Source organism: Macaca mulatta, chromosome 13, assembly GCF_049350105.2.
Source record: "Macaca mulatta isolate MMU2019108-1 chromosome 13, T2T-MMU8v2.0, whole genome shotgun sequence".
Taxonomy (NCBI): domain Eukaryota; kingdom Metazoa; phylum Chordata; class Mammalia; order Primates; family Cercopithecidae; genus Macaca; species Macaca mulatta.
The window spans coordinates 85,353,465-85,371,753 of record NC_133418.1 but is presented as its reverse complement, the minus strand read 5'-3'; the positions used below and the strand labels follow the sequence as shown (position 1 = coordinate 85,371,753).

General features: G+C 40.5%; 1 long non-coding RNA gene across 2 annotated transcripts in view; it reads left to right on the top strand.

The window, feature by feature from the left end:
* LOC114671733 (uncharacterized) overlaps positions 1-18,289 on the top strand; it is a 120,297-nt gene that overhangs the window by 40,183 nt on the left and 61,825 nt on the right. For both annotated transcript variants that reach the window (XR_013402840.1, XR_013402841.1), the window contains exon 3: positions 17,591-17,707. This is a non-coding gene — a long non-coding RNA (uncharacterized LOC114671733). The remainder of the gene's footprint in view (positions 1-17,590; positions 17,708-18,289) is intronic.

The window sequence follows — 18,289 nt, the reverse complement described above, 5'->3', positions numbered from 1 at the left end:
TAGCTGCCAGTTCCAGTCTGTGCTAGAAATATGGGCGCCCCATGCCCTGCCTTTTCTCCATATCACTTGGTTCTGAATATGTCTAATATAGGTGCATCTGTTCAGTGAAATCTCCATCACCTACTGGCACCTTAGCACAAGAAATGCTGGGAAGTACAGTTTTTAAAAATTTGTTTTTGAAAAGGCAAGATCCACAAAGTGGGACACTTTCAAAGTGTTAAGAAGGTGTTCAAGATATTTTTGGGCATCTGGTAAAAAGGCTAGAGAATAGAAAAAGGGAGAGCAATAGTAAGCTATTTCTTGGGTTGGGTGGTAGGCCCACAGGTATTCATTACTTTCTAGTCTTTTATAATGAATATATATATTAGTCTGGGTTCTCCAGAGAAATAGAACCAACAAAATATATATTTATAAGGCCAGGCGTGATTGCTCACACCTATAATCCCAGCACTTTGGGAGGCTGAGGTGGGCGGATCACCTGAGGTTGGGAGTTCGAGACCAGCCTGACCAACATGGAGAAATCCCGTCTCTACTAAAAAATACAAAATTAGCCGGGCGTGATGGTGTATGCCTGTAATCCCAGCTACTCAGGAGGCTGACGCAGGAGAATTACTTGAACCTGGGAGGCGGAGGTTGTGGTGAGCCAAGATCACGCCATTGCACTCCAGCCTGGGCAACAAGAGTGAAACTCTGTCTCAAAAAACAAAACAAACAAACAAACAAAATATATATATATATATCTCCATCTATCTAATGAGAGATTTGATTTACTATCAGGAATTGGTTTATGTGACTATGGAGGCTGAGATGTCCCAAAAGCTGGATACCCAGGAGAAGAAAAGGTATAGTTACAGTTTAAGTCTGAAGGCTGGCAAAGACCAGTGCTCCCACTTGAATATAGGTAAAAAGAAAGAATACTTTCTTACACAGTCTTTAGTCTTTTAGTCTATTCAAGCTTTCAGTGGATAGGATGAGGTCCACTCACACTAGGGCGAAGGGAATCTGCTTTACTCAGTGTACATACTCAGATATTAATGCCATGCAGAAACACCCTCAACAGACACACCAAGAATATTTAACCAATTTTTAACCAAAATATTTAACCAAGGACACACCAAGATACTTAACCAAATATCTGGGCACTCTGTGGACTATCAAGTTGACATATAGAATTAACCATCACAATATGTTACCTACTCTTTAATATATATCAGAATACATTTCTTTGTATGAGATATTAAAAAGATTTTGGGCAACTACAAATGGCAGATATCCACTACAAAACATAATCCCTTTACTTAAGATATTGATTTAGTTTCAATGTAAATGCCTGTGGAAAGACTAGTTCTTTAAGTTACTATTAGTCATTTATACCTTGGTTTGAAGGAAGAATGAGTGGATTAGTAAATGGTGAGAGATAACTTAATCTAAATATTTGAGGAATAGGAGGTGGTGAGAGCGCCACTTAGGAATAAAGGGAGGAAGAATGGGAGGTTGACAACTTTAAGACAGATTTTTGCTAGCTCATGTTTTGGTTGGAACAGCTCTAACTCCTAACACCTGCGTGAGATTGTTTTCCTTTTTATTTTTTTAGTTTAAAGGCTATTGGAATTTTCAGATGCCTAATGGATTATTTCAGTTTTGTCATATATCTATCAATATTCCAATTTTCATTTTATAATATGCATGACAGGACTCTGAGTAAAAACCCACTCTCCCAACCTCTCTCTGGTTCTCTGGGCATTAGTTCACACAGATTGAAAGCACAAGTTGGGCTATCTACTTCATTATCTGCTGCTATTTATTTCAATCCTGGATTGGAGCCTCCAGTGAGCAGAATTTGCATAGGGAACTTTATTCAAATCTAAAGTTTATGAATAATGCACAACTCTCTATGACTCATCAAAAGCAATGATAAACAAAATGCAAACAGTTGGCCACCCCCGCAGCAATCCACAGAGAGTGGTCCCACCCCTCACAAACTGTGAATGGCAATATTTGAAGGTAGCAATGGAAATCAGTAGTGTTGGTTTATCTTTAGCATCACCCATATGTTTATTGGCACACATATAAGTCAGAAAAATGAGCACATGCAAAGAGAAAAAGGTGTTCCGTCTACTAAGGTATTTAAAGTCAGTGGAAATGGAAAGACCATTCCTTACCCTGTCCCACAAAGTGTTCCTTCTGTGCACTTTTTCCAGTTAATAGATTGGAAACAACACCAGCTTTGTAGTTAGATAGTCCTCAGTTCAAATCCTGCATCTGCTACTCATGAGCTGTATATTGGGCAAGTTACGTAAGTTTTTGTCTTTTTAGTAACTTAATGTCTTTTTTCTTTTTTAAAATAGTATAATAGCCAACCTTTACTTATTTTTCCCTTTTTTATTGACACATAATATTTTACATATTTATGGGGTACATGTGATATTTTGTTACACATATAGAATGTGTAATGATCAAGTCAGGGTATTTGAGGTGTCTATATATTGAGTAGTTATCATTTCTATGTGTTGGGAACAATTCTAGTTCTCTCTTCCAGTTACTGGGAAACATACATTGTTGTTAACTATAATCACTCTACTCTGCTGTTGACCAATAGAACGTATACCTTTTATCTAACTGTATATTTGTACCCATTACTTACCTCTTTGCATTCCTCTCACTACTCATTCACATTTCTCAGCCTCTAGTGTCTATAAATCTACTCTCTCTTTTTTTTTCTTTTTGAGAAGGAGTCTTGCTCTGTCACCCAGGTTGGAGTGCAGTGGCGTGATCTCTGCTCACTGCAACCTCCACCTCCTGGGTTCAAGCAATTCTTCTGGCTCAGCCTCCTGAGTAGCTGGGACTACAAGGTGCGTGCCACCACACCTGACTAATTTTTGTATTTTTGGTAAAGGCGGGGTTTCACCATGTTGGCCAGGCTGATCTTGAACTCCTGACCTCAAGTGATCCACCTGCCTCAGCCCCAAAGTGCTGGAATTACAGGTGTGAACCACTGCACCCGGCCTCTATCATTCTACTCTCTACCTTTACAATATCAACTTTTTAAGCTCCCACATATGAATGAGAACATGCAGTATTTGTCTTTCTGTGCCTGGCTTGTTTCATTTAACACAATGACCTCTAGTTCCATCTGTGTTTCTGCAAATGACAGGGTTTCATTCTTTTTAGTGTCTGAATAGCATTCCATTTTGTATATATACACCACATTTTCTTTATTCATTCATCCATTGATGAACACTTTGGTTGGTTCCATATTTTTGTAATTATGAATAGTGCTGTGATAAACCTGTGAGTGCACGCATCCCTTTGAAATTCTGATTTCTTTTCCTTTACATATACCCAGTAGTAGGACTGCTGGGTCATATGGTAGTTCTATTTTTAATGTGTGTGTGTGTGGTTTTTTTTTTTTTTTTTTTTAACTGAGACAGGGTCTCGCTCTGTCTCCCAGGTTGGAGTGCAGTGGCACAGTCATGGCTTACTGCAGCCTTGACATCCCGGGCTCAAGGGATCCTCCCTCCTCAGCCTCCTGAATAGCTGGGACTACAGGCACGTGCCACCATGCCTGGCTAATTTTTTAAAACTTTTTATAGAGATGAGGTCTCACTCTGTTGCCCAGGCTGGTCTCAAACTCCTGTGCTCAAGCAATCCTCCTGCCTCAGCCCTCTAGTGTTAAGATTACAGGTGTGAGCCACCACACACCTGTATTTCAGCTATTTTTAGTTTTTTGAGAACTCTCAATATGGTTTTCCATAGTGGTTGCATTAATACTAGTTTACATCCCCACCAAAAATGTATAATCGTTCCCTTTTCTCTTCATCCTCACCAGCATAAGTTTGGTGGACTTTGCCAGTAATGCCATCTGGTCCTGGGCTTTTTTATTGTTGTTGAGAGACTTGTTATTACTGTTTGAATTTTGTTACTTGTTATTGGTGTGTTCAGATTTTCTATTTCTTCCTGGTTCAATCTAGGTAAGTTGTATGTATCTAAGAATGTATCTACTTTTTCTCTGAGTATTGCAGTTTCTTAGTGTATAGTTGTTCATAATAGTCTCTAATGATTATTTTTATTTCTGTAGTATCAATTGTAATGCCTTCTTTTTCATTTCTGATTTTATTTATTTGGGTCTTTCTTCTTTTCTTGGTTAGTTGAGCTAGCAGTGTATTGATTTTGTCTTTTCAAAACACCAACTTTTCATTTTATTAATTCTTTGTATTTTTTAAGTCACTGTTTAATTTAGTTCTCTGATCTTTGTTTCTTCATTTCTAGTATCATTTTTTTTTTTTTTTTTTTTTTTGAGATGGAGTCTCGCTTTGTCACCCAGGCTGGAGTGTAGTGGCGTGATCTTGGCTCACTGCAACCTCTGCCTCCAGGGTTCAAGTGATTCTCCTGCCTCAGCCTCCTCAGTAGCTGGGATTACAGGCATGCAACACCATGCCCGGCCAATTTTTGTATTTTTAGTAGAGACAGGGTTTCACCATGTTGGCCAGGCTGGTCTTGAACTCCTGATCTCAGGTGATCTACCCACCTCGGTCTCTCAAAGTGTTGGGATTACAGGTGTGAGCCACTGCACCTGGTCTGTATCTAGTCATTTTGGTTTTGATTTGTTCTTGCTTTTCTACTTCCTTGAGGTACATTGTTAGGCTGTCCATTTATAGTCTTTCTACCTTTTTGATGTAAGTGTTTATTGCTATGAAGTTCTCTGTATCTCATAGATTTTTGTATGTTGCATTTCCATTTTTATTTGTTTCAAGAAACTTAAAGTTTTTCTTCTTAATTTCTTCATCTACCCAATGATAGTTTAAGAGCATGATGTTTTATTTCCGTGCATTTTTACAGTTTCCAATATTCCTTTTGTAATTGATTTCTAGTTTATTCCATTGTGTTCTGAGAAGATACTTGATATGGTTTTAATGTTAAAAAATTTGTGGAGATTTGCTTTGTTACCTAATATATGGTAAATCTTGGAGAATATTCCATGTACTAATGAGAAGAATGAGCATTTTGCAGCTGTTGAATAAAACGTTCTGTTAATATCTGTTAGGTACATTTGGCCTAAAGTGCAGTTTAAATCCAACTTTTTTTTGTTGATTTTCTGTTTAGATGATCTGGTCTAATGCTGAAAGTGGGGTGCTAAAGTCCCCAACTATGATTATATTGGAGTCCGTCTCTCCCTTTAGATTTAATAATATTTGCTTTATAGAGCTGAGTGCTCCACTGTTGGGGGCATATATATTTAGAATTGTTATATCCTTTTGCTGAATTGATCCTTTTATTATTATGTAAAAAACTTCTTTGTCTCTTTCTGTAGGTGTTTTTTTTTTTTTTTTTTTTTCTTTTTTTCACTCTGTCACCTAGGCTGAAGTTCAGTGGCACAATCATGGCTCATTGCAGCCTCCACTTTCTGGGTTCAGGTGATTCTCCCACCTTGGTCTCCCAAATAGTTAGGACTACAGGCACACACCACCATGCCCAGATAATATTTTGTGTTTTTTGTAGATATGGTGTTTTGCCATATTGCCCATGCTGGTCTTGAACTCCTGGGCCCAAGGGATCCACCCTCCTCATCCTCCCAAAGGGCTGGGATTACAGGTTTGAGCCACTGTGGCTAGCCTCTTTGCAGTTTTTGACTTAAAGTCTGTTTTATCGGACATAGGTATAGCTACTCCTGTTCATTTTAGATTTCTGTTTGCATAGGATATCTTTAACCATTTCTTCACTTTCAGTCTCTATCTCTTTATAGGTGAAATGAGTTTCTTGTAGGCAGCATATAGGTGGGTCATTAAAATTCAGTTAGCCAGTCCATATCTTTTAGGTGGGAAATTTAATTTGTTTATATTCAGAATTATTATTGATAGGTGAGGACTTACTCTTGTCATTCTGTTAATTGTTTTCTGGTTGTTTTGTATATCTTGTCTTCCTCTCTTCTGTTATTGTTTATCATTGCAGTTTGGTAGTTTTTGTAGTTTTAACATTTGAGTCCTTTCTTTTATTTATGTGTCTGCTCTACCAACAAGTTTTAGATTGTTTTGTGTTTTAATGGTGGTAGATATCATGCTTTTGCCTCAAGATGTAGGACTCCCTTAAGCATTTCTTGTAGGGCCAGTCTACTGGTGATGAATTCTCTCATTTATTTCTCCCTACATTTTTGAAAAGTAGCTTTGCTGGGTATAGTATTCTTGGTTGACAGATTTTTTTCCCCCCTCCCCCCACTGCTTTCAGCACTTTGAATATATCATCCATACCATTTTCTACTGTCCTGTAAGGTTTCTGCTGAGAAATCTGTTGTTACTCTGTGGGGATTTCCTTATATGTTGCTTGATGCTTTTCTCTGGCTGTTTTTAGAATTCTCTTTGTCTATGACTTTTCATAGTTTGACTATAATGTGCCTTGGAGAAGAATTTTTTGCGTTAAATTTATTTAGGAACCTTTGAACCTCTTGTATCCAGGTGTCCAGTTATCTTGCAAGTCTGGAGAAGTTTTAGGCTATTATATCATTAAATAAGTTGTATATGTTTTTGCCTGCTTCCTTTTCTGAAACTCCAAAAATTTGAATAGTTGGTTGCTTTATAATTTTCTATTTGTCACGTAAGCTTTCTTTCTTTCTTTCTTTCTTTTTAAATCTGACTGGGCTATTTTTAAAAAACTTCAGCTTGAGTTAGTCTATTGTCAGAGCTCTCAATTATATTTTTTATTTCATTCAATGAATTCTTCAGTTCTAGGATTTTTGTGTGATTTGTTTTTGTGATATCTATCTTTTTGTTGAATTTCTCATTCAGATCATGAATTGTTTGATTTCTTTGTATTACTTATCTGTATTCTCTTGTATCTCACTGCATTTCTTTAATGTCATTATTTTAAATTATTTTTCAGGTTTTTATGATTTGCTTTTTGTTGAATTCTGTTGCTGGAAAATTACTGTGTTTCTTTTTTATGGTTTTTTTTTTTTTTTTTTGGTCTTTACACTGATATCTGTGCATCTAGTGTAACAGTCACTTCTTCCAATTTTATGGATTAGCTTCTGGAGGGAAAGACTTTTTCTGTAGGTGTGTCTATAGTGTTGGTTGGGTACAGAGTGTTTTGGCTTTGATTCTGGATGGGTGCAGTAGTGTAGTGTTCATATGATTTGTCAGCTATAATCAGTGTCAATGATGTCTGTAAGTTCCACAGTAGCTTAGGCTATGATTGTTAATGGAGGCTGTGGTGAGGTTTTGCTAGGGACAGATATGCCAGGAGGGCTGGTCCTCAGGCACCAGTGGTGGTGGTGGGCTGGGTGTGTTGGTCCTTGGGTTTCCAGGTAGTGTATGCAGGCACCAGTTGTAGTGGGTCCATGCAAACTGATTCTTGGGCCTTCAGGTGGCTTTCTTGGGTGCCAGCAGTGGTATCAGTGGGTTTGTTAGGTGGGCAAGTCCTCAGGCCCCTAGGTTGTGTGTGTGGCATCAGCAGTGGCAGTAGCAGTGAAAAGTTAACCCTTAGGCCCCCCAGCATCACATGTGGGTGCTAGTGGTGCTGGCAGTGAGCTAAGCAGGCCCCAGGCCCCCAGGTGGCTCATATAGATGGGTGCTGCTGCTGCTGCTGCTGATGGTGGTGGTGGCAGGCTGGGTAGGCCAGTCCCTAGTCCTCCAGGAGACATGTATGGGCAGTGGTGGCAGGTGGGGTGAGTTTGTCTTCAGGCTCCCTGATGGTGAACATGAATGTCGGTGGCAGCACTCAGGGCATGGTGATCCCCAGGCCCCTGGATGATAACTGGGTACTGACAGGGGTAGCAGTGGGCTGAACAGGCCTGTTTTTAGATCCCCTAGTTGTGTGTGTGAGCACCACTGTGGTGGGCCAGTTGGGCCCAGTAACTTGTCATCTTTCAACTTTGTTCTTTTTTTTAGTAAAAAGGCATAGTAGTAATATTTATTTTTAACACTCAGGGTTCTTAGTTGTAAGCAGTAGTAATTGACTATGACTGATTAAACAGATAAAGAACTCATTTAAAAGATTATTGCCTACACAAAGTAGTTGGGAGAAGCAGGCTTGAGGCTAAGCTTCTGGGGTCAAGGCCTGACACTATGCTGCAGAAGTGACCCGATAAAGAAGCTGATGACCCTGCTTTCCCCAGAGCATGAAATGGCTGCTAGGACCTCAAACTCTCCTGCAGCTCTGCCAGCGCTGATACTTCTGGACCAGGAACTGATCTTACAACAACTGGTTTTCCAGAAAACTAGATGAGTCTGTTACCAGCCTTGTCAGCAAATGAGTCCCAGGCATCACGTCCTTCCTCTGGCTAATTATTTCTAATTAACTTCTAGGTTGGGTACATCTTAGTGGCAGATCCTGGGCTTCATGCCTGTGTTCCAACTACCAAGCTCTCTAGGGAAGCAAATTTTCTGACTTTACTCTAAGGACGCAAAACTCACAAGATGGGAAATTCCCCGAACATAGTAAGATGCACAAAAGGTGTGAGGCAGCCAGAAAACATAACATATGTTATCTCTCCCAGAATTGTAAAGACTAAGTGTTATGTCAAGTATTTGGCATGCCTATGAGTTCAATATTTTTTTGTTTCCTTTTCTTTTTTTTCTTTATCAGAAATATCCATTTTATCATCAGGTTAACCTCCCAGCCTGGCTTTTACTTAGGTAGGATTTGTAAATAGTGTGGAATAGAGCCTTTCACCCAGGATGAGGACACATGGAAGGGTCTCCACTTTGTACGGGCAATCCCTGGATGGATCTGACCTGTTGGCTTCTGACCTTAGTCCACCCTAACCCATGAAAGCTGTTCATTCCTTCTTGCAATATTTGATCTTTTGATTCCTACACCTTTGGCTTGCTTATGACCACAGCAACCCACTGACATCCCCCCTTCCATTTGTCTTAATCTCTTGGCTCTTAGACTTTTAGTTTATAATGAAACCTGATAGCTGTTTGATTCTTTCCTAGCTCTGACTTATGGACAGCTTACACAGCATTCTCTTAGTTTGCATAATTATTGAAGGAGAACTACTAAGAAACTTTGGTTGTATCTATTTCTTTTTCTTTTTAGATTTATAAAATAAATTTTCTATCTGTAATGAAAGTGAAGTGAAGAAAATCTGAAGAGGAGATAGAAAAAGACAAAAGGAACAGTTACCAAATGATTTCCCTATTACTTACCCCAGTATTCTACTCCTCTTCCTAAGAAATATTCACTGAGACTTTATATAGAAAGGGAAAAATCCCCCAGACCAAAGCCAAAACAAAACTTGATTGAAGCAGTGTCTTTCTTGCTGATTTTTTTCCCCAAACTCTTTTAAGACAGCTTCTGCTTTCTCTTTCATGAAAATTACACTCACTAAGTTGCCAAAATTTCTTCCCAACTTAAACAAAAGGGAGCATCCTCAACATTATCAGACTGGTATCTAGCTGCTGGGACTCTGGACTGAGTGAATGCCATGAGGAGCTGGGAAGAAAGCAGAATGATCATGTTCTACCATCATGGCTCAGGGAGCCAGGAATGATCTGTCCATGATTATTTGTTCAAATTGTCCTAATATCCATCAGCTTCACTTGGCAATCTGGGAAATGTTCTGCTCAGTTGGCTGGAAATGTCTTTGGAATTCCTTAGGCCTGTCTGTATCCTGGAACATGTGAGGTAGAAAAGTATACACAAATAGATATGAAAGATGGTTCTTGTTCAGAGTTGTTTCAGTGCAGTGACTGACTCTCGGGTTAATGGCAATTAAAGCAATGTCCTATTTTATATCGTGGATCTCCTAGAGAGAACCAGGAAGTTCCACCAGAAAATGTTCAAAGAGTCACCAGACTTTTCTTGCTCAACTGACTGTCTCAAAATAAGGCATTATTAGAAAAAGCTGGAGGACATCAGATCAAAACAGCTATCACATCTTTAAGAAATATAACTTTGAGTGTGGCCCCATCCATTTGCAACAGTGGGAGAACGCGACCTAGAGTCAGGCCACTTTGAATCCCAGCTCTACTACTTTTAGAAGAGCATTTTGGCCGGGCGTGGTGGCTCACGCCTGTAATCTCAGCACTTTGGGAGGCTGAGGCAGGTGGATCACCTGAGGTCAGGAGTTCCAGACCAGCCTGGCCAACATGGTGAAACCCCGTCTCAACTAAAAATACAAAAAAATTAGCTGGGCGTGGTGGCGGGCGCCTGTAATCCCAGCTACTTCGGGAGGCTGAGGCAGGAGAATCACTTGAACCTGGGAGGCAGAGGTTGCAGTGAGCCGAGATGGTGCCATTGCTCTACAGCCTGGGTTACAAGATTGAAACTGTCTTAAAAAAAAAAAAAAATAAAAAAAAGAAGAAGAACATTTTGGATGAGATATTGGTTCCACTATTATATAATTTCTTTGTTTTACAAAAGCAAACGTCACAGTTAAAGTACAAATATACCAGCATCCCTTTCTAGCATCTACATTAACTAAGATTCATTAGCTTTTTGGCCATAAAGGCCCCGAAAGAATGGGACAGAAAGTGGTAATTCTACAGAGGAAACAGTTGGGAAACGTCTAGAGTATAATACCATGGAAATGGCAATTCTAGTTGGGGTGCTCAGTTTGTGGTCTCCTGTTGACCATGGGACAGTAGAAGGTCACTGGCATAGCCAAAATCATGCCAGGGTACTCAAAGAGAAATGGAAGGAATCTCTCAGGCAGACTTCATCTATTGTTAAATTTTGCCTACACTTGGCCCTGCTTAGCGTACTTAGGTAAGCAGCAGGGGAAGCAGCAGTGGCAGATGAGAAAAAGTATTCTGTGGATGGGAATGGGAATGAACAGCTAGTATATTCCTAGCTAGTTGATTTCATGCCGAAGGTATCCATGCTCACAGCCCTGTTGAGGAAGGAGATCCCAGACTTGCTGCCAAGTTTCATCATGGGACAGTATGGACCTTATTCTTTCAGGTTCAGTGGTTTTGGCCCAGCTGCAGGAATAACTTGTATATGGATTTGCAATAGAAACAATTGGAAAGCTACTGGATAAGGACCAGGTGGATGGCAACCTCTCTGCCCTTTAATATGTGTCTGGTTGTTGGAGGGTTGGTCTGGTTTATTCTGGCAAATCTGTTTGTGGGGCTTCTAAACCCAGCTTCTGGGAGCTCAAGGAACTTGTCCCGTTCACCTTGCCCTGGGTCTGTTACAGGTTTTATTTATTTATTTATCTATTTATTTATTTAGAGACCAGGTTATGAGACTGGCTAATTTTTGTATTTTTGGTAGAGATGGGGTTTCCTCATGTTTCCCAGGCTGGTCGTAAACTCCTGGGCTCAAGCAATCCACCTGCCTCGGCCTCCCAAAGTGCCAGGATTACAGGTGTGAGCCATCACTCCTGGCCGATTAGAGGTTTTAAGAACAAGTTCTAAGAACAGTCTAAGATTTTTCAGAACTTCAGTGCTGTGTTGAGAGCATAGGTGAAATATTTCCATTAATACACTGTCATAAAATAGACTGGAAAAACAGGAATAGCTCTTTTATTCACCAAGTTCAGGAGGAGACACAGGTCCGGAGAAGGTCTGTGATTTTTCCCAAGGTAACCTGAAAAAGTTTTCCATAGAAGTGGAAACTTCCAAAAAAGGAATGAAAAATTAACTATGGGCATGGTTATTACCTCTCATCATCAGGCAGAGTTTGCGCAATAAACTATTGTCATTAAAAAGGGAACAAATATCTTCTGCATGCTTCAGAGTTTAACCCACTGAACAAAGACCATATTGCTAAGACACAATATTACATAAATTTTGGCAGAAAGGCATTTTTTTTTCCAGTTTAATGCAGCACTAGATTTCATGGAAATAACGTTTTGTTTGGGAGGGATAGTGATAGCTATTTATGCACAGCTAATTCTTGGGCCCTGAAATATAGCTCTGTACTTCCTGTCTTTCTAGGCTGACCATGACTCACTGAATAAGAATCCTTCAATTATTTTGAAAACAGCTGGCTAACTGCAATTTTTCTTCTGTCCTTCCATTTCTACCACTCATCAGTGTCACTTTCAGGCTTGAAAACTGGCTTCTCTATCAGGGTCTCTGTTTCCAGACAGTGCTTGGAGGTACAGCCTCAGGGCATGTCCTTGCCCTGTAGTGGTGCAGTTGCTCCTCCCCCCATTTAAGGGAGAGCCCTCATTCCCCATCTCAGATGAGGCCTCCAAGACAAATGAACCAGGTCAAGACTGCATCTGGGTTGTGGCTGTGTTTTATTGGCTAAGCTTTTGACTTTTTTCCTTTAGATAAAGTTAAATTTTTATCTTTATCCTTTAGATAAAGTTAAATAATTCGTTAAAGTTGATCGTTGCTCATCTTTAATTTTCAGTTTTTCTTTTCTCAGTAAGGATCCATTTTGAGAAGCTTCTCTTTTAATCAAGAAAGTATAGTTCTCTTTCAAATCAGATATCTCATTGTTGACAAAAAGGACCAGATCCTTCCTTTTTCTGCCTCCTCAAGTGTCTCCCTTTCCCAGCATAAACAAGCTGCTTTCACATAGAGACTTGATTGGTACTCAGGAGACATTTGTTTACTCATTCAGTAAACACTTATTGGGGGTCTGCTTTCAGGAAGGGGACTGCTATGGTTTGAATGATACTGTCCCCTCCAAAATTCATGTTGATCTTCAGTGTGACAGTATGAAGAGCTATGGCCTTTAGGAGGTGACTGCTCTCACGAGTGGGATTAAATGTCCTTATAAAAGGACTTGATGCAAGGATTTCAATACTCTCTCCTCCCTTTGTCCCTTCACCATGGGAAGACACAGTGTTCCTTTTTTCTGGAGGATGGGCCAACAAGGTGCCATCTTGGAAGCATAGAACTGCCGTCACCAGACAACAGAACCAGCTGGTACCTTGATCCCAGTCTTCAGAACTGGGAGAAATAAATTTTTGTTCTTTATAAATTACTCAGTCTGTGGTATTCTGTTATAGCAGCACAAATGAACTAAGAAAGTGACCAACTGTCCACTTGACCTGGGACTGCCCTGGCTTTAGGACTGAAAGTTCTACATCCCAGGAAACCCCTCAGTTTGGGGCAAACTCAGGCAGTTGGCCACTCCAACCCTAAATCAAGCTCTGTCTAGGAGCTGGGTATGTAACTGACCATGAGCTTCTTAGGCACTCTGTGACCTTCTGTGGTTCCACGTTCTTTTTTCATGGAGGAAAGCATGCCATGGTGGAAAGGGCACGTAATTGGAACTTGGGCTCAGGTCTCAGCTTGGCCACTAAAGAGGCAGGGGCTTAAGGGCAGATGACTGAGCTTCAGTTTCCTCCTCGAAGAGTACAGAGTACAAACGTTGGGTTTGGTGTTCTTTGACTGCTTTATGACCCAAAGTCTAAAGGCAATGTGGTAAACCAATTCACACTAATTAGTATTCCTAGGTAAGAGTGAGTAGGTCATTAGATTTGTTGACATTTGCTGATGATGCTAATATTTACAAAGTCCTCATTCTATACCAGACATATCCATTGTTTAATTCCATCTTCACAACTTTTGATGTAGATGATTCCTTTACTTTCATCTATAGATGGGGGACTCAGGCCAAGAAAGGTTACATAATTTGCCCCAAATCACAGAGAAGCTTATGGATCAAAGATCAGAACCTAGGAGGTCTGACTTCCAAATCCAAACTTGAACTGCTGCACTCACTGGCTAGAGAGAAGTCAATAGTTGAAATGAACAGGCTAATTGTTTCTCCCTCAAAGCACTGGAAAAAGGAAACAGCGGCTATTTGGAATGAGATCTTTGCATCCTGGTCTGCTAAAGGTCATGGTCCTGAAAAACAGAGCATGGTATTTGAGAAATTAGTGTCCTTAGTTTATAGAAGGGCCCCTCCCTGCTCTGTAGGACTAGCTAAAGGGTGGTAGAACCAGATTGAGAGTTAGAGCATTCTCCATCCCCTACACCTCTCTTTCCATTCTGGGTAACTTGAGGACATTCTCCATACTCCTTGCAGGATCTGTAAAGTACTTGAGGTGCTGTTAACAAGGTTCAGAGGGCCACTACCAGCTGCTCCCACTGCTTCTCACTGTTGGCCTGAAAAACAATTCCATTTAGATCTGGATTGCCTAAAAGTTTGCATGTGTGTGTAAAGGGGGTAGGAAGATTACTACTAGGCACGATTCTTCTCCTTTTTTAGAAAGAATAATTTGAAATACAAACAAAATAAGGCTGTGGGGTCTTATTCCCAGCAGCTGGCAGACTTTCACTTACTTAAACTACCGTGATTGCTTTATTCATATATTTTGCTTGCCCCCATTCTCTTCCTCTCTGACTCCTTATAAAAACAATACTATTTCATGAAGGGAGAAATTAAATGCTGTTAGTCTTTTAGACCAACACTAATTAACAGCATTTATTTTTACTGCGATTGCCTACGTGAAAGTATGCAAAAGGAAATTTGTATTCTGAGAATGTGATTGCTTTGGTCTGAAGCGGTAAAGGGAATTAACTGTTCCTGGGAACTCATCATTCTTTGCTTGAAATTCTCCAGAGAGCAGTGAAACACCAGTGCCAGGGGCAGAATATAGAAACAAGGGCCAAATGCTGTGGCCAATTGAGCTGCCAGCCACCAGTATGATCATTCTCAAACCCAGGTCTGACCTACTTTTTCTCCTGTTGCAAAACCTGAGATGGATCTCCTGCCTGCTGGGTCAACGTGAAGCTCCTCAGCCTGGCATTTAAAACATTTCACAATCTGGTTCCCTCTCTCTCCAGCCTTATCTCCCTGTACTCACCACTGCATGCCAATGCTCCCATCGTAGGCCTCCCCCTTATCATTCTCTGTGGTTTTTTGGAAATGACTCCCTTTTGTTTGAAGGCCTTCCACACCCACCACACCCCTGCTACCTGGTGAGTCTTGTCATCCTCTAAATTGAAGGTTGGAGCTCGCCTTTTCTGTGCAGCCTGTTTGAACTCCCCCTGGCAAAGTTAGTTTCTCCCTCCTCTGTGCTCCCACACTAGTTTGCATATTTTTATCAGAGTATTTATCACAATGTATTGTAATGTTATTGGCATGGCTGTCTCCTTCATTAAACTGTGTCCTATTTATTCTTGTTATCCACTTCCAATTTCAGGGTCTGGCACAATCCTATCACATAGAAATACTTAATAGATGCTTATTGAATGACTGAATTATGGCTGTTATTATATGTCAATTAATATTTACTGTGTGTTTACTATGTACAAAGCCTCATGTGTGCTGTGTTTGTGTATTGAGAGAGGGAGAAAAATATGTAATGTTGGTCACAGTCCTAAAGAAACAAAAAATTCTGTGTGAGACAAAAAATTAAAAAGCAAAGCAGAAGGACCTAAACATTATGCCTAGATATAGATATAGTCAGCCCTCCACATCCATGGGTTCCATAACCATGGATTCCACATCCATGGATTCAATCAACTGTGGATCCAAAATATCTGGGGAAAAAATGGTTGGTTGCATCTGTACTGAACATGTGTAGACTTTTTCCTTGTTGTTATTCCCTAAACAATACAGGATAGCAATTATTTACATAGCATTTATATTATATTAGCTACTATAAGTAATCTAGAGATGATTTAAAGTATCCGAGAAGAGGTGTGTAGGTTATATGCAAATACTACTGTTACCAGGAAGAGGTCCTGATTCAGACGCCAAGAGAGGGTTCTTGGACCTCGTGCAAAAAAGAATTCAGGGCAAATCCATAGAGTAAAGTGAAAGCAAGTTTATTAAGAAAGTAAAGGAATAAAAGAATGGCTACTCCAAAGACAGAGCAGTGGCTTGGGCTCTTCACTTACTATACTTATCGTTATTTCTTGATTATATGCTAAACAATAAGTGGATTATTCATGAGATTTCTGGGAAAGGGGTGGGCAGTTCCCAGAACTGAGGGTTCCTGACCTTTTTAGATCATATAAGGTAACTTCTGGACATTGCCAGGGCATCTGTAAATTGTCATGGAGCTGGTGGAAATGTCTTTTAGCATGCTAATGCATTATAATTAGCATATAATGAACAGTGAGGACAACCAGAAGTCACTTTCATCACCATCTTGGTTTTGGTGGGTTTTGGCCAGCTTCTTTACCACAACCTATTTTCCTGTTTTATCAGCAAGGTCTTTGTGATACGTGTCTTGTGCCAACCTCCTAGCTCGTCCTGTGACTTAGAATGTCTAACCTACTGGGAATGCAGTCCAGTAGGTCTCAGCCTTATTTTACCCAGTCCCTATTCAAGATGAAGTTGCTCTGGTTCAAACACCTCTGACACCACAGCATTTTATAAAAGGAACTTGAGCATCCATGGATTTTGGTATCTGCAGGGAGTCCTGGAACCAATTCCCCACGAAAATTGAGGGGCATCTGTATATAGTGGTGAAAGCACGGAAGAGGGGAGAATCATTTGAATTGGGGCTGGGGCAGGAGGGCAGCATCACAAAATTGGCATAGGGTTTGATGGATATAGAAATAGTGGAGGGGAGAGGGAATCTAGACTGAGGAAACAGTAGGAACAAAGGCATGAAGGTAAAGACATAGTAATTTCAGTGGAACAAAAGGGCTGGAGAGTCCTGGTCTCACCATAACTGGGGATATGGCATACTTTAAAAAGATCTGAAATAAATTCCATTAATATCAATAAGTACATTTTCCCTAGTTGCCTATATTTGCATCTTCTAAGCAGGAGTGGTGATTAATCATCTCCAAATTGCTCAAGGATATGAAACAGGGTGCTCATAAGTCTTTAGCAGCAGGAAATGCTTGTTGCAAATAAAACTATTTACAATTTACTTTGTGAGCATCATTTCTGTTGGGACTGTGCAGCAGATAACGATAACAGTAGGTGTTAGCCCAGTCTTAACAGAAACACAAAGAAAATGTTCGTGACAGCCATTTCCTATATATATATGTATTTTGAGACGGCAGAGTCTTGCTCTGTCACTCAGGCTGGAGTGCAGTGGCCTGATCTTGGCTCACTGCAACCTCTACCTCCCGGGTTCAAGCAATTCTCCTGCCTCAGCCTCCCAAGTAGCTGGGACTACGGGCGTGTGCCACCACGCCCAGCTAATTTTTGTATTTTTAATAGAGATGGGCTTTCACCACTTTGGCCAGGCTGGTCTTGAACTCCTGACCTTGTCATCAGCCCGCCTTGGCCTCCCAAAGTGCTGGGATTACAGGTGTGAGCCACTGATCCCGGTGTGACTTTTTTTTCTTTTAGAGACAGAGCCTCGCTCTGTTGCCCAGGCTGGAATGCAATGGCACAATCATAGCTCCCTGCAGACTTGAACTGCTGGGCTCAGGAGATCCTCCCACCACAGCCTCCCGAAGAGCTGGGACTGATAAGCACATATTGCCTTACCCAGCTAAATAAAGTTTTTATTTTTTTTTGTAGAGAAGTGTCCTTGCCACATTGCCCAGGCTGATCTTGAACTCCTAGTCTGAAGGAATCCTCCCACTTCAGTCTCCCAAAGTGCTGGGATTACAGACATAAGCCACCATGCCCAGCCCGGTTTTATACTTTTAACATATATCCAGAAAGCACAAAGTTGATTAATAATTTACATTACAGTTATATTTTTAAAATTAAACAACCCTAAAATTTGTCCCTTAGTATTTCTTTCCTTTCTTTTTTTTTGAGACAGAGTCTTGCTCTGTTGCCCAGACTGGAGTGCACAGCATGATCTCAGCTCACTGCAACCTCTGCTCCCCGGGATCAAGTGATTCTCTCGCTTCAGCCTCCCAAGTAGCTGGGATTACAGGTATGTGCCAACACGCCCAGCTGAATTTTGTATTTTTAGTAGAGATGGGGGTTTCACCTTGTTGGTCAGGCTGGTCTCGAACTCCTGACCTCAAGTAATCCACCCTCTGGCCTCCCAAAGTGCTGGGATTACAGGCGTGAGTCAACATGCCTGGCTCAGTATTTCTTTATAAAAATAAAATGTTAAAAAGTCAAATACAAATGCTGTAAATGAACCAACCAGGAATTGTACGTGGTCAGTTTCTAATTTCAAGATGGAAGGTGTTGACTTTGCTGTCGTTTATGTTAAAAACTTTTAAACTTTAACTCATGTATCCACCATTATTAACAATATTCATAAAGTCCCCAGTGTGGCTTGTATGAAGTGTGGCTTGTATAATAGGAGGCTTGTCAGACCACTATTACATAGGCATTGTTGCTACATTCTGGGTGGGATCATTTTAGACTCTTCTGTGTTCATGCCTTCAAGGACCTGCAGGTGTCAGAATAAAGATAACCAACCGACAATGATCTCTTGCATTTCCTCCTTACCCTTTTCAAATCAACATTACCTTCGCCTTCTTTTAAAAATTCTATCAATATT